Source organism: Gymnoscopelus braueri (genome assembly GCF_963280865.1).
Source record: "Gymnoscopelus braueri genome assembly, chromosome: 19".
Classification (NCBI taxonomy): domain Eukaryota; kingdom Metazoa; phylum Chordata; class Actinopteri; order Myctophiformes; family Myctophidae; genus Gymnoscopelus; species Gymnoscopelus braueri.
Window position 1 is genome coordinate 23651991 of NC_137621.1, and position 14215 is coordinate 23666205.

Sequence of the window (14215 nt, forward strand, 5' to 3'; positions counted from 1 at the left end):
TACTCCTACAGATTATATCCAAACGTCATGCAAATCGGTACACAGTATCTCTATAGTCATGTGATCAACACGGATCTGTCCGATTTCCCATATTCCATCCTCATTGGCTAAGGTTGCCTTCCAAAATTTGCAGGATTGGTCCGTTTTGAACAAAATGCCTCAAATCATGAACGCAGCTTGTGATTTCCGTGAAATTTCACAAACACATTCCCACTAGGCCGAGGAAGAAATGCCACCTGACATTTTTCACATCAGCCTCATGGTGGCGCTATAAAAGGCTGATTTGTGTTTTTTTTTTTTTTTTTTCCTAAATTTTTATCCCACGATTTTTGTAACCCTATTTTTTACACCCAGTGCCAATTGTCTATGTAATCCTGGGCACTACCTTCCCTCTGCCAACCTAGGGAGGCCAGGGCCGAGCTCATGCCTCCTTCAATGCATGAGAGCCAACTGACCTTCTTGTCACCTGACAGGGGAGAGTTTCCCTGGTTGGACGTAGCGCGTGGAAGGAACACGTTATTCCAACCAGTTCCTTTCCCCTCCATCAGGCGCCCCAGCTGACCAGGGGGAGGCAGTATAGTTACCAGGATTACTGCATGTTTTTGTGAGGGTACCTACCCGCAGGGCTAGGAGACACAGGGAGAACATGCAAACTCCACACAGAAAGGCCCTTTCGCCAACCCCACCTAGGGTATGGGCACTGATGACGCGGAGGAGAGAACACGCCCCCAGCGCCCACAGCGTCCCCTGCGGGAATCGAACCCAGGACCTTCTAGCTGTGAGGCGACAGCACTACCAACTGCGCCACCGTGCCCCTTGATTTGTGTTTTTAACTATAACTGCACCGATCTGCGTGAAACTTTGCACGCACACTCCCTAGAGGCCAAGGAAAAACATCCGCCCTGCATTTTTCACATTTGCCTTTTATAGCGCCACCAAGAGGCCGACTTATGTAAAACACATTTTTGGATATTAAGCCTTCACATTTTATCCAAATTTCACACAAATCGGTACACATGATCTCTATAGTCATGTGATCAAGATGGAAATTTTAGATTTTTCATATTTCATCCTGATTGGCTAACAATGATATCTAAAGTTTGCAGAAGTGGCCCGTTTTGAACAAAATGCCACAAATCATGAACAGCGTCCGATTGAGGTGACACTTTACAAGCACATTCGCACTAAGTTGAAGAACAAATGCCACCCTTTAACATTGCCCTATTATAGCGATGATTGTTGTCCAATCATCATGCAAATCGGTACCCATTATCTCTATAGTCAAGTGATCAAGATGGTTCTGTCCGATTTTTCATATTCCATCCTGATTGGCAAATTCCGAACATTGTTGGCCCACAATAACCTACCTGACCTGGCGGAGACCTGTGCTCCGAGGAGCACTTTTTCTAGTATATATATATATTTGTTTTTTCTGTTTTGATGTAGGCATGCTGACTGATGTGAACAAATCCATATTTACGTACGGCATGCTTAGTAATGATTTCTGTATTTCTTTTGCTTCCAGGAATAGTTTACATGGTCACTTCCATGCATTACTCCACCCTATCCCTCACCTCATTCAATGTGTTTAATGATTGATAGCACAGCTACTTTACTAACATTGAACACAAGATTTCAAACAAATAAGAAAAGAAAAGCATAACTGAATACTTGGCAATACATAACTTAAGACAACTGTGTATAGACTGTGTTTAGATTTTGTTTATTAAACAATGTACATATAGGTAAAGCACATGAGGTAGGCCTACTGTCAGAAAAATGTTTTCAGAGAGGTAGATTTTAGAGATTATATTGTTATAGTCTAGTAACAAAAACAACAGATGTCTGAGGAATTCAAGTATGATCCCTTGAGAAGGCCTTCTCTTTGCCTTTGTTGAGGTTTGAATAGCAAGGAAAAGCAAGTTTCTATAACAATTCTGTCTGGCAACACAGAACACATCACTAACAAATCACAACCATGAGTGTGTAAACAATGGGGCGGAAAGCCAAAATATTTATTAAGGTATTTTGAGATACACAAAGAAGGGGTAGGACCTAATGTAAGTTTTTACAAAATGATCATGGAATATAATTTAATGATGATAAGATGACTTTGGCGCTGTCTTTATTGTTTTCCTTTTATTTCCTTTGTCTTTTCTCATTTATATTTGTAATATGTTTGGGAAAAAAATGAATGAAAATTAAATGAAAAACAAAAAAATACACAATTGACCCTTTCTGGTACACCTAATACTGCGTATGCGCAAGCAGTTTGTATGTTTTTGTTATGCTACCGATACTGAGAGCTGTACCACGAGAGTCTAATAAACTGAACTCGGTTTCTAAAGTATTCCCTCCGTTTGGTCATTCTACAGGGTGGTCACCTCCTATGATGTTCTGGCTGGATCCCCAATTGGGCCTTTGGGGCTGAAGCCCAGGGTCCAAAGGAAAGGACAGCTCTATAAAACTGTACCGAAGGCAAGTACTTAGGGATTTATTATTAAGAGCACCCCATCATTACTACTACCCAGACTCTGTTTCTTAATTTAACATAACATCAAGTGGAGCTTACTATGTCACCGTGCTTGGGTTGTGTGTGTGTGTCTCTGTCCGTCTGTGTTCATGTCTCATTGGCTCGCGCCCCCATGTGACTCGAAACTCCGTGCTGAAATGCCAGCAGCTGCACTGCCTGTATACAGCCTCCAGAGTGCGGCAGAGTGCACTACTACAGTGTGGTTGAAATATAGCAGCCACAGTCAATCTGCGTTCGCTTCCAGCGTTCGCGCGTCTTACTTGTCATAAACTACATAGGATGACAAAACTTTTCATTTAGGCTCATACAGGCTACTTTAACAGCTCTTCTGTGAACCAAGTTAAATAGTAAGATGTGTAATGTTACTGTTTGATATCCTGAAACGCAGCATTTCCATGCAATATTTGTGATTTGAATTAAATCCGAGTTCTGCTTGCTGAAACATTGTTTAATTGAAAAGAAAAAAACTCTTCAGTTGTAGTCAAATAAAGCAATTCATACTGAATTTGAGAGGCTGGCTTCAGCAGATTTGGGGAATCAGTCAAAATGATTTGTTGAGGTGAAAATATTACAGCCACTTTAATAACATTTGTGTTTTGGATCAATGCATTGATTGTGTTCTTTAATTCCACCCATAGGGGTCCCAGTCCCACCTAGTGGTGATTGTGAATAGCCCCACAGAAGATGATGATGAGCTCATTCATAACAACAGGAAGTAGTATGGTAAGTTCCTATAGACCCACTGGCTCATGTGAGCAACACAGATCCTTTCAGATATAATCCTTTACTTTAAAGTCCACAAAATGCTTAATCTGTAAATTATATACTTCAAGTTATATTAACCTGTTTATGTTACCATGTTTTAGTTTGATTACTGTATTTCTGCTGCTGATTGGTTTGTTGTTATGTATTAGGCATAAAGGTCAGTCCACACCCTTAGTCCATAGAACTACTTGCAACATGCAACCATTATCCCCACAGGCAGTTGCAAGGAGTTGCATTGGTGTGGACTGGCCTTAAACTGTTTTGTTGCAAGGAGTTGCAACTAGTTGAAATTCATCTATCATGCCATGTAGCAGGATTATGATGGTGTTTGTGTGTATTCTTCAGGTCGCAGATAAAAGCTTCCTGTTGGTACCCCTTGTGCAGGTGCCACTACAAGAATGTCTCAGAACACAAGGGGACAATACACAGGCTTGTGGACAAGAATTAGAGGATCTGGAAGGTAGGTAAAAAAAAGTGGCCATTGCTATATGCTGACATTCATTCAGTCATGGCTATTGTAACCCAGGTTTCAAAATGCATTGGTGTCACTGCTGTCTCTCACACAGTCAGTCAGAGCAATCAATCAAGTCACACCACCAGCCACACCCTAGTATAAAACAGTGTCAGCATGCAGTAGTGACAGAGCTGCTGCAGGTCTGTACAACCATATTTCAAATTCCAACAACTTTATGCATCATTGACCAAATAACTAAAACCAATTGTAATATTGCTTTCAGATTTCCACAACCCACACCTGATTGAACCTGCTGGCTGTGTGAAACTGACTGAGATTGAATTGGTGAGATATGTTCAAATGTTTTGTTGTTAATTCAGACTGGCAGCACCAATTCCAATTTGTGGCTGTTATGATCCTTAGGTCTAGGGAGTGACATAGGTTGGTGAGTGAAATGAAGCTTTGTTTTTACCCTTTTTTTCGTTATTGTACAGAAAGTGACACAGATAATACAAATATACGTTTATATAAGTAAGTGACAGTGAACTTAAATTATATAAACGTATAAAGTGACCCCAGTGCGAAAACAAATAAAACAAGCTAACCTATTCTTTTTAAACCCCTATCTAGCCTAACCTCTACCAAATCAAAATTACATTAAGTCCCTAATCTAACTTCCCTAAGCTAAGGCAGAAAGAGTTGTGAGTACAATACTTTTACTCCTTTGAGGATAATCACTTATCTTTGACTTAATGCTATTTTAGCAGTCTCAATTTAAGCAAGGTGCCACTCACAGGGTACAACAAAAATACAAGGGGTAGTAAACTTTTAGCCCCTAGAGTATTGACTTTGATACATTCATGAGGACCGTGTGTAACAGCACTGCTCGCATGCTACACACTGCCAATGTGCACGGCTGATTTTTTTATAATGGGGAAGGCGTCCTCCTGATTGGTCCAATCGTCTGATAGATGGTCTCCTCCCCAACCAGGTCTCCTCCCACGTAGGACCTGAGCTGGATGAGCAGGAGTCAGTGGGACTACCAAATAACTGTGCATAAATATCCATAAAATAATATAAAAAGAACCCTCACATGTAACAGTGGCCTATCCAGGTTGGATTCAGATTGGTTTCATCAACCCCATAGAAACTGATTTTGGCCAGATTTGAAAGACATTCCTAGGTGGTTTGAAATGCAATTGAAATCTGATTTCTTAAGTTATGACTCATTATTGAAAACTCAGACACTACAGCCTGATTTATACTTAATCGTACAATGGTGTCACCATCTACAATCTCAGAATCTTGTCGCATCGCAATGAGATTGTGAGCTTGTAGATCTATTTTTGGCGAGCGGCACCACTGTATGACAAGTATAAACATTAAGCACATTACTCTGTCTTTGTCTTTGTCTTTACCACAAGGTCAATAATGTCTGAATACACAAATGCAATCTGATCACTTACATAATATTATGGACAGATTATGATGTGTGTGTGTGTGTGTGTGTGTGTTCAGGTTCAGAATCGGCTTCATTGTCACATCAAAAGTTGACTCGATCATTTGACTGATCAGTCCTTCATGTCGGCAGCCATGAAAGCGCATCCGAATCAGGTGGTACAATGACACTAATGCTTGCTCTACCCCCAGGTGTCCTGCCCGTTATGTGATCGAATGACCAATGCGACTCAGAATCAGAATCAGAATCAGAATCAGTTTTATTGTCACATCACAGGTTTACAAGGTAAAAAAGTGGGTGAAATTCGTTTTTGTACATCGTTCCCATCGCAACGTTAGTTTCCATAGAAAGAAGAGGGGGTGGGGGGCAAGTGGGAAGGAGATCAAAACAAGAGAGCAACAGAAGGCCAGACAAGTTATCTACATATTTACAAAGTACCTGAGATAATAAAAAACTAAGGTGCCTGAGCATAGCAGCAATGTATGTATACTGTGCATGTTATACTTATACTGTGCATGATATACATATGGACGTTAAGGTGCTTAGAGGAAAAGAGCACAATAAAAAAAAGACAAAAAAAAGTCAGTGCGTTATACATGGGATTAAGGTGCAAAAGGTCAGTGCGTGTCCACCTAGGGTGGACTGACCCTAGTATAATCTGCAAGTAGCTCCATGATGGAGTGCAACAAAAAGTCATTTGTACCTGGTGTAGTCCACAGGTGTGTCCGAGAGGGAGCTAAGTCCAAGTCATTGTCATTGTCCCTGGTATAATCCACAGGTGTGTTCAGGAAGAGCCAGAAAAGTCTGCACCGCCTGTTGTCAGGCTGCTGAACAAGGCCTATGCCTCATTCAGGCTTATGCCTCATTCAGCATTCTGACAGCAGCCGGATTAAAACTGCACCAGAACCTGGTGGTGGAACTCTTGATACTGCGGTAGAGCCCCTTGCCCGGTCGCGGTCGTTGTAGGGGTTTGAACAGTCTGTGACTTGGGTGGTGCTTGTCCTTGATGATGCGCTTGGCTTTGACCACGCACCGCTTTTTGTACAGTTCCTGGAGCGCTGGGAGCTCGCTTCCCATTATTCGCTCTGCCGATCGCACTACTCGCTGTAGGCTGATCTTTTCTCGGGCAGTGCAGTTCCCGTACCAGGCCGTGGCCCGTGACACAGCCTGTTAGGATGCCTTCAACAGAACTGTTGTAATACAGCCTGAGGATGCGATGTCCTACTCCGAGCTTCTTCAGGCGGCGGAGCCAGTACAGTCGCTGCTGAGCCTTTTTCCTCACGTGTGTGGTGTGCGTCTCCCATTTGAGGTCCTCCTCGATGTGTACTCCGAGGAACTTGAACTCGCTGACCCTTTCCACTGCAGCACCGTCGATGAGGATGGGCGCATGGTCTCTCCGCGGCCTCCTGAAGTCCACGATCAGTTCTTTGGTCTTGTCGACGTTAAGAGAGAGGTTGTTCTCCCGGCACCAGAGTGCCAGTGAGTTGATCTCCTCTCTATAGTCAGACTCGTCGTTGTTGACGATTCGGCCTATCACTGTCGTGTCGTCCGCGTACTTTATGATGGTGTTGGAGACATGTGTGGCTATGCAGTCATACGTGTACAGGGAGTAGAGGAGAGGGCTCAGCACGCATCCCTGGGGTGCTCCGGTGTTGAGACTCTTATTCCCTGTGGATTGATCATGACAAATTTGACTCTTGTTCTCTTTATCTTTCATACCTGTTGTGTTCTTAGCTGTTGATTTCGTATATAACTGCCATGGTGACTAAATTTGCCTTGAGGGATCAATAAAGGTCTATCTATAGAAATGGAAGGAAGAGCAAGGAAACAAAACAGCATAGAAACGGGTCAAGTAAACAAATATAATGTGAGTAGAGTGAATATATGGCAAATACAGTAGCAGATATGTACATGATAGCAGATTCAGCAATCCCACATGCATGTGAGACATAAGGGGAAATAGTCCATGTAAGGAACATAATCCACATGAAAGAAGGTAATCCACTTTAACTATCTAGTGTGGCAGGCCGGCCTGGCAAGAGGCAATGTTAAGCGCTTGTTCAGCAGTCCAATGGTGGTGAGGTAGAGATTGTTCAAAAGTCTAGTGGTATGGCTGGTACGGTGAGTGTCCTTGATATGCAGAACTATGCAAGTTGCAGATGAAGCTTCCTGAAAAAAATTGGAACCAGGGTCAATGTTTTTTATAGAACTTTAGAATAGTTTAATAGACTTTAGCAGTGATAACATTACTTGTATTTTAATGTTGAGTTAATTGACAACACAAGTATTTTATTTCCTGAGAGGATAATGACGTGCTAAACTAACAATTGCAACCAACATCGACCCAGCTGCTTTAGTATCACACTAACTAGTTTAAACGTATTGTTTAGTGTGTGGACTTTGTACCCCAACTTACTGCAGGGACCTTGACCACAAGGTGTCAGTAGTAGTTAATCATTGCACATGGAGGATATAATGTTGTAAGGAATGTAAGCAGGAAGTGAGCATAAGCAGACCCCAAATGATGAAACGCATGCAATGTGCAAATGGTCTGTATAAGTGAAGTCTATTTGAAATGAGAGACTGCTCTTTGCATTAGCAAACAGTTAGAAATAGGAGATAGGATAGATGCACAGCTATCGTTGTTGGGCAGGAGAGTGAAGTTATATTCTTGGTCAAATGACTCATTTAAGAGTTAACTTCATATCATTTTCATTGTGATGAGATACTTAGTATAGTATTAATAGTATTAAGATGTGGTTCCTTAACACATTCACTGCCAGAGGTTTTTTTAAACCGGGTACAGCCAGTGCCAGCGTTTTTAACGATTTCTTTACCTTTTCAAGTAGTCACAAAATATTTTCCGTGATCACCGTCCTCACGTTGATCCTCTCATTACACACACAGGAGTCTGGTAGAATCGCGGGGAAAAAAATCTGATCGCTGTAATCTGTCTCTTATTTTTAGGATCTTTTTTTTTGTGGTGAAATGAACGGTGACCAAAAACCATTGAGGGAGGGAGGGTATGGGGAGAATTGAGTGTTGTTTAAAACTGAACCAGCCTTGTACCCTAGTTGTGTGTTAAACGTTATGTTGGGTGTGAATCGTATTGTACTGTTTGTTCCTGTATTTAAGAAAAATAAAAAGGCATGAGTCTTATTGTATCTGCAACTACCCTGCTATTACCTATGCTGAATAAAAATCATAAATTGGGTAAACTGTTCCATAATTGCAATCAGTTGAAAATAGCATGTTTCGACAAAAATACATAGTAAAAAAAGTACACAGGAGTATTTTAAAGTAATAAGTTAACCAGGAAGTGAATGCAGTAAATCTTCGGATCACGTTATCTTGGGTTCTAAAAAAAGAAGAAAAAAAGACATGTCCATCTTTGGCGGTAAACGGGTGTATTTTAACACCGACCCTTTGTGTGGATCTGGGTGGTTTTGGTTGTAATCTGTGCTTATCTAACACTTACTCAAATCTAATAAAGTTGAAAATGTTGGTGCTTGTTGTGGGTGCTGACCTGAAGCAACGATACAGGAGGAAAAGGGGCCTCTTTCTTCGCCCGCTTAAAAATAATGAAAGACCACAGCGTCTGTGGGCACCGAGGGCTCAGTCGTCAGGGATGTGACTGGTCAGATCTGTATTTACAAAGTCTGTACACTGGAGACAGCAACCAGTACCATAATAACCATAAAGTACCATGCATAGCTATTCATGTTGTATACTGTACAAACACCTACAACATCGCAGGTTATCATTAATTACAATTAAACACATCTGTGAATCACAGATATTGCCAAAATGGGCCCCATCGCTATGTGGCATTAATTTGCTCTACAGCAAGGCGATGGCTTTGCAAAATACCCACGTATGATGTCATTGATAGACCTGAAATTAATTATGAATAATAAATCATTATTTTCTAACCAGGTTAAAATTATGTGTGGCCATGTTCAGTTTAACTTGTTCAAAATCAAAACATGACTGACAGTAATGTCTGGGCCCTGCAAATAGTACTAGTAATCACCAAGGCAGTTCTGAGTTGTTACCTGATAACCCAGGAAACAATCTCATTCTCCCAGTATTGTGAGATCTGAGGCCCATCCTGGAAAATGTGTCTTAAAAATGTCTATTGAAATGTGTATGAGCTTGTAGTAGTTTGGCAATTTTTTTTTGTGATGTGAGACATGGGTGTACGATGATGTATAAATTAAGCATTTAGGCCTAGGTTGTTTTTTAGAACTATGACAGCAGGGCAATGGCTTTGCAAATGCCACGCCATTGCAGGGTGACCACATCCTATATTTACAAGAATATTGTATATCTGTGTTCAGGAAAACATTCTGAAAAGAGTTCTTTGCTTGAATGACAGTGGGCAGCCAGACAGAGACGGTCCATACTTCAAAGCCTTTATACTCAAGACAGCATGTACCATTAAAAAAATGCTTAGCACACACTTTGTCACCAGAAATAGCAAAATCTCAGAGACAAATTATACGCCAGCATGTTGGATATTGATGAAAAGAAACACTAAGTGGGAGGGGTCTAGTATTCAGAACTCTGAGGAGTTCTGAGGCAGTATAAAACCCTTTCGTCCTCGCCAAACTTTCCTCTATCCGGAGAGCCCTTCCGAAACCGAAAAAAGTTATTGTTCAGTTGGAGTGTGCAGCCTTAACTGGCTAAATGTTGTGTGTGTATAGTATCAGCACATCTGTATACCATTGCAACATCTGTATACCATTGCAAAGTTGTTTTGCTGGTTGAATACTTTTGAATTGCAACATTGCTTGTGGGATATAATTGATGTCCTTGCCATCCATGGAGAGAGGTCACTGCTCATTTACAGTAGCCACAATTTTGACTGCCTTCTCTTAACACCATACAAGTTCTTTTCAAAGAGTTAGTCTCAGCAATTACATGAAGACAAGCTGGTCAGTTAAAGCAGCTATATTTGTTTGTAACTGATCTGATACAGAACTTGTTAAATTGTATTGTGTGATAAATCACAGTGTTACAGTATTGCTCATGAGCAAGCAAGCTGGCTAACCCACCAATCTAGACGCAGCTGAGCTGCATCACAGCCAAATATAACTAGTCATTGATTAAACACTGAATTATCTTTCCATTTTCTTTTCTCATGCTGATTATATATAACAATTAGTTAAAGGTTTAGATTGTTACAAAACTTTGAAAAGAACTGTAACTAGTAGGCCTACTAGCTGTTTTGCTATAGCTGTTGTCCTTTCATCTCTAAATGATAACTGGTTGTGGGGTTGCCTGGTTTGTCTTTACTTTTTAACTTTGAATTCTGTGTGTTAATAAAAATATGTTATGAAATGTAAACAAAAGGTTAGGACCACCTACAGTATAAGCCCTTCCAGGGTTTCTCACCTCAGCTGCACAACTAATTTTTTTACTTACCTCTTTCTTGTGAAAGATGTAACTGCATATTGAATTTAGACTCATCGTGTTGTGCAACTAATAAAAAATCCTGCCACTAGATTAGATTGATGCACATCAGGTGTGCAGTCACACCAGTTATTTTGGAATCAGGCCAGTTGTGGCTGCTTACATCAGCCGTCACCCACACCACAATGCTGTTATAACGAGTGCAAAAGAGAAGTTATTTGGCACCGATAAATGAGTCACGCCCAGTGTTCTTTGATGGGAACAAATATTGAAGGCATGAGGAAGAAATGTAATAATAATAGCACTGGTAGAGGTTGAATGGCAAAACAACTACATTTGCCAATAACTGTACTACTAGTTACACTCCTTGTAAACTGGTTCAACTTAAAGTTGTTGTTGTATAAATCCTCCTAGTCTTGCTGGGTTTACACACACACACACACACACACACACACACACACACACACACACACACACACACACACACACACACACACACACACACACACACACACACACACACACACCACACACACCCAAACGCACGCAAACACACACACACACACACACACACACACACACACACACACACACACACACACACACACACACACACACACACACACACACACACACACACACACACACACACACACACACAACAGTTTTTAAGTTGCTTGATTCAATAGATAGCTAGAATAGAATAGAATAGAATAGAATAGAATAGAATAGAATAGAATAGAATAGAATAGAATAGAAAAGGTCCCTGATTCTGATGATTGATCCTCCATTTTTTTACTAGTTATTTCATTATGTTAATATTTTCTGAAATGGAATGTTGCATCAAGGAGTCCTCTCTATGTATGGGGTCATAAAGAAGGGGGCATATCTGATAAAATAAATGTAAAATCTAATTATTGAATCAAACGACTTAAAAAAACTGCACATAAAAGTCAGAGTAGATGTGATTAAATTCCCATTTAAATAGGGGTGCTGTTATTGAGGAGTTGACATGGTTTATGAACTCTGTATAGTTGCTAAAAAGTCAGAGGGTGTTTGTTTCATTAGTCCTGTGATGTTTGAAATTACAAAAAAAAGACAGAGACACACACACACACACACACACACACACACAGAGACACAGACACTCCCACACACATGATCGCCGAAAAGATGCTAATGTCTCCGGTAGGAGACTCAAAGTTTAAACTAGAAAAAGTGCTCCTCGGAGCACAGGTCTCCACCGTGTCAGATAGGTTATTGTGGCCTCCTGGTGGCGCTATAATAGGCCAATGTTTAAAGGGTGCCATTTGTTCTTAGGCCTTGCACGGCAATCGGACACTGCATTCATGGTTTGAGGCATTTTGTGCAACTTTTTTTTTTGTGCTAAATTAGACCTGCTGGTGGCGCTATAACAGGCCAATGTTAAAAGGGTGGCATTTGTTCCTCAACATAGTGTGAATGTGTAGTAATATAAAAAAATGTGTTTTACATAAGTCGGCAAATGTAAAAAATGCAGGGCAAAGGTTTTTCCTTGACCTCTAGGGAGTGCGCATACAAAGTTTTACACAGATCGGTGCAGTTATAGGTAAAAACATGAATCGGCCTGTTATAGCGCCACCATGAGGCTGATTTGAACATTTCTTCCTCGGCATAGTGGAAATATGCGTGCAAAATTTCACGGAGATTGCATGCTGTGTTCATGATTTGAGGCATTTTGTTGAAAACAAAGCACTCCTGCAAACTTTGGAAGCCATTTTTAGCCAATCAGGATGGAATATGAAAAATCTGAAAGACCCGTTTCGTTTAAAGACTATAGAAATACTGTGTACCGATTTGCGAGATTTTTGAACAAAATCTGTAGGAGTACTGTCAAAAAATATGTTTTGCACAAATCGGCCTCCTGGTGGCGCTAGAAAAAGGCCCATGTGAAAACTTTCGGGCAGAAGTTCGGAATTGGCATCCAGGGAGTGTGTGTGCACAGTTTCGCTGCGATCAAGCCAACGGTGCCAGAGATTAGCTGGTCACAGACGGACACACACACACACACACACACACACACACACACACACACGGACGGACGGAGGGTAAAACATACTCTCTCGCCATGCCTTTCGGCCTGGCGGAGACAATTATTGGCTTAGGAATGCGACAAAAACTAAAACAGCTCCATGAATTCAAGTCTCCATGGGGTGAGTAATCGATGGAAAAAAAGTCATTTTGGGGGTGAACTATCCCTTTAACATCAACATTACTTCAGTCTACTCTCTCTGGCTTTACAGTACATGTCATGTGTGTTGTATCAGCACATCTGAACCATTGCAAAGTTTTTTTGTTGGTTGCATACGTGTGAATTGCAATATAGTGTATTCACAACATGTGAAAACAAATGCATGGACGTACTTCCTTGGCTTACTGGCAGCGCACACAAGAAATGTGGTGTTGATCAGTCCTGCAGTTTGGAAAATTAGCCCCCAGAACAGTCAAACAGACAGACACATAATCATGTGCAAAAACATAATCCCCCCCATTTGCCATTGACCTGCTGGGAGATAATGAATTCAATGTTTGTTGTTGAGTTAAATCCGTTATATTTGTTAGTAACTGAATTGGCAAAGAAGTTTTATAGTGCGATGCAACACAGTTATTTTTCACATGAAGCTGACTAACCCACCAATTTAGACCCCCAGTAGCTGAGTTACATCACCGTATCATTTACAGTATGAAACACAGAGTTTAATTTCCAGTTTCTAACTGGAACAATTAGACCTAAGTAGTTAAACGCTTAGATAATTACAAGGCTTTGAACATTATTGTCAAATAACCTTAAATTAACTTTCTTGCCAACCACATTCTGGATTGTTGCCGGCGTGCCCATTACTCTGAAGACCATTGGTATAGCAAACCCTAACCCTAATCCACACTAACCTAACGTGTTTCTGACTATGGCCGTCTGAATAATGGCCAGCCCCCTCTGGTTTACAGTGAAATTATATTTTCCTAGTCTTTACTAAAATGTCGATTATGTATACAGTGTATAAGCTGTTTTGCTATAGCTGTTGTCCTGTACCTGCATAAAATAAAACTAAATTACAATATAACTCGTGGGAAAGAGATGGAAACTGGCGCTGCTAAATAAGTCACACCCAGTGTTCTTTGAAGGCATGAGGAAGAAAACCATAGCTCCATCAAAGGTACAAAGGTACACAAAGGTACATTTGCCAATTACTGTCATGCTCTCATTGCAGGTTGATGAGTTAAACTTGTTGTTGTATAAATCCTGCTTGTCATGATGGGTTGGATAGACATGCAACACACACACATTTGAAATATGTATTTATGTCCACATAAACAGAAGAACAAGATGTACAAAGGACATCTTGTTCCTTTGTACATCTGCGCGGGCCGAAGTTCTAGCGCCTGCGCTGCGCCCGCGCCCACGCATATCAGTGGCGTAGCCAGTGGGGTCATGGCTCGGTCAGTAAAGACCCTGTTGCGCGTCTGATATGTGGTATAGAGGGGCGGATTTTAAATCTCCAGAGAAAACATCCGTGGGCTACCATTGGTTCAGCGATCTGTGCGCCCACCC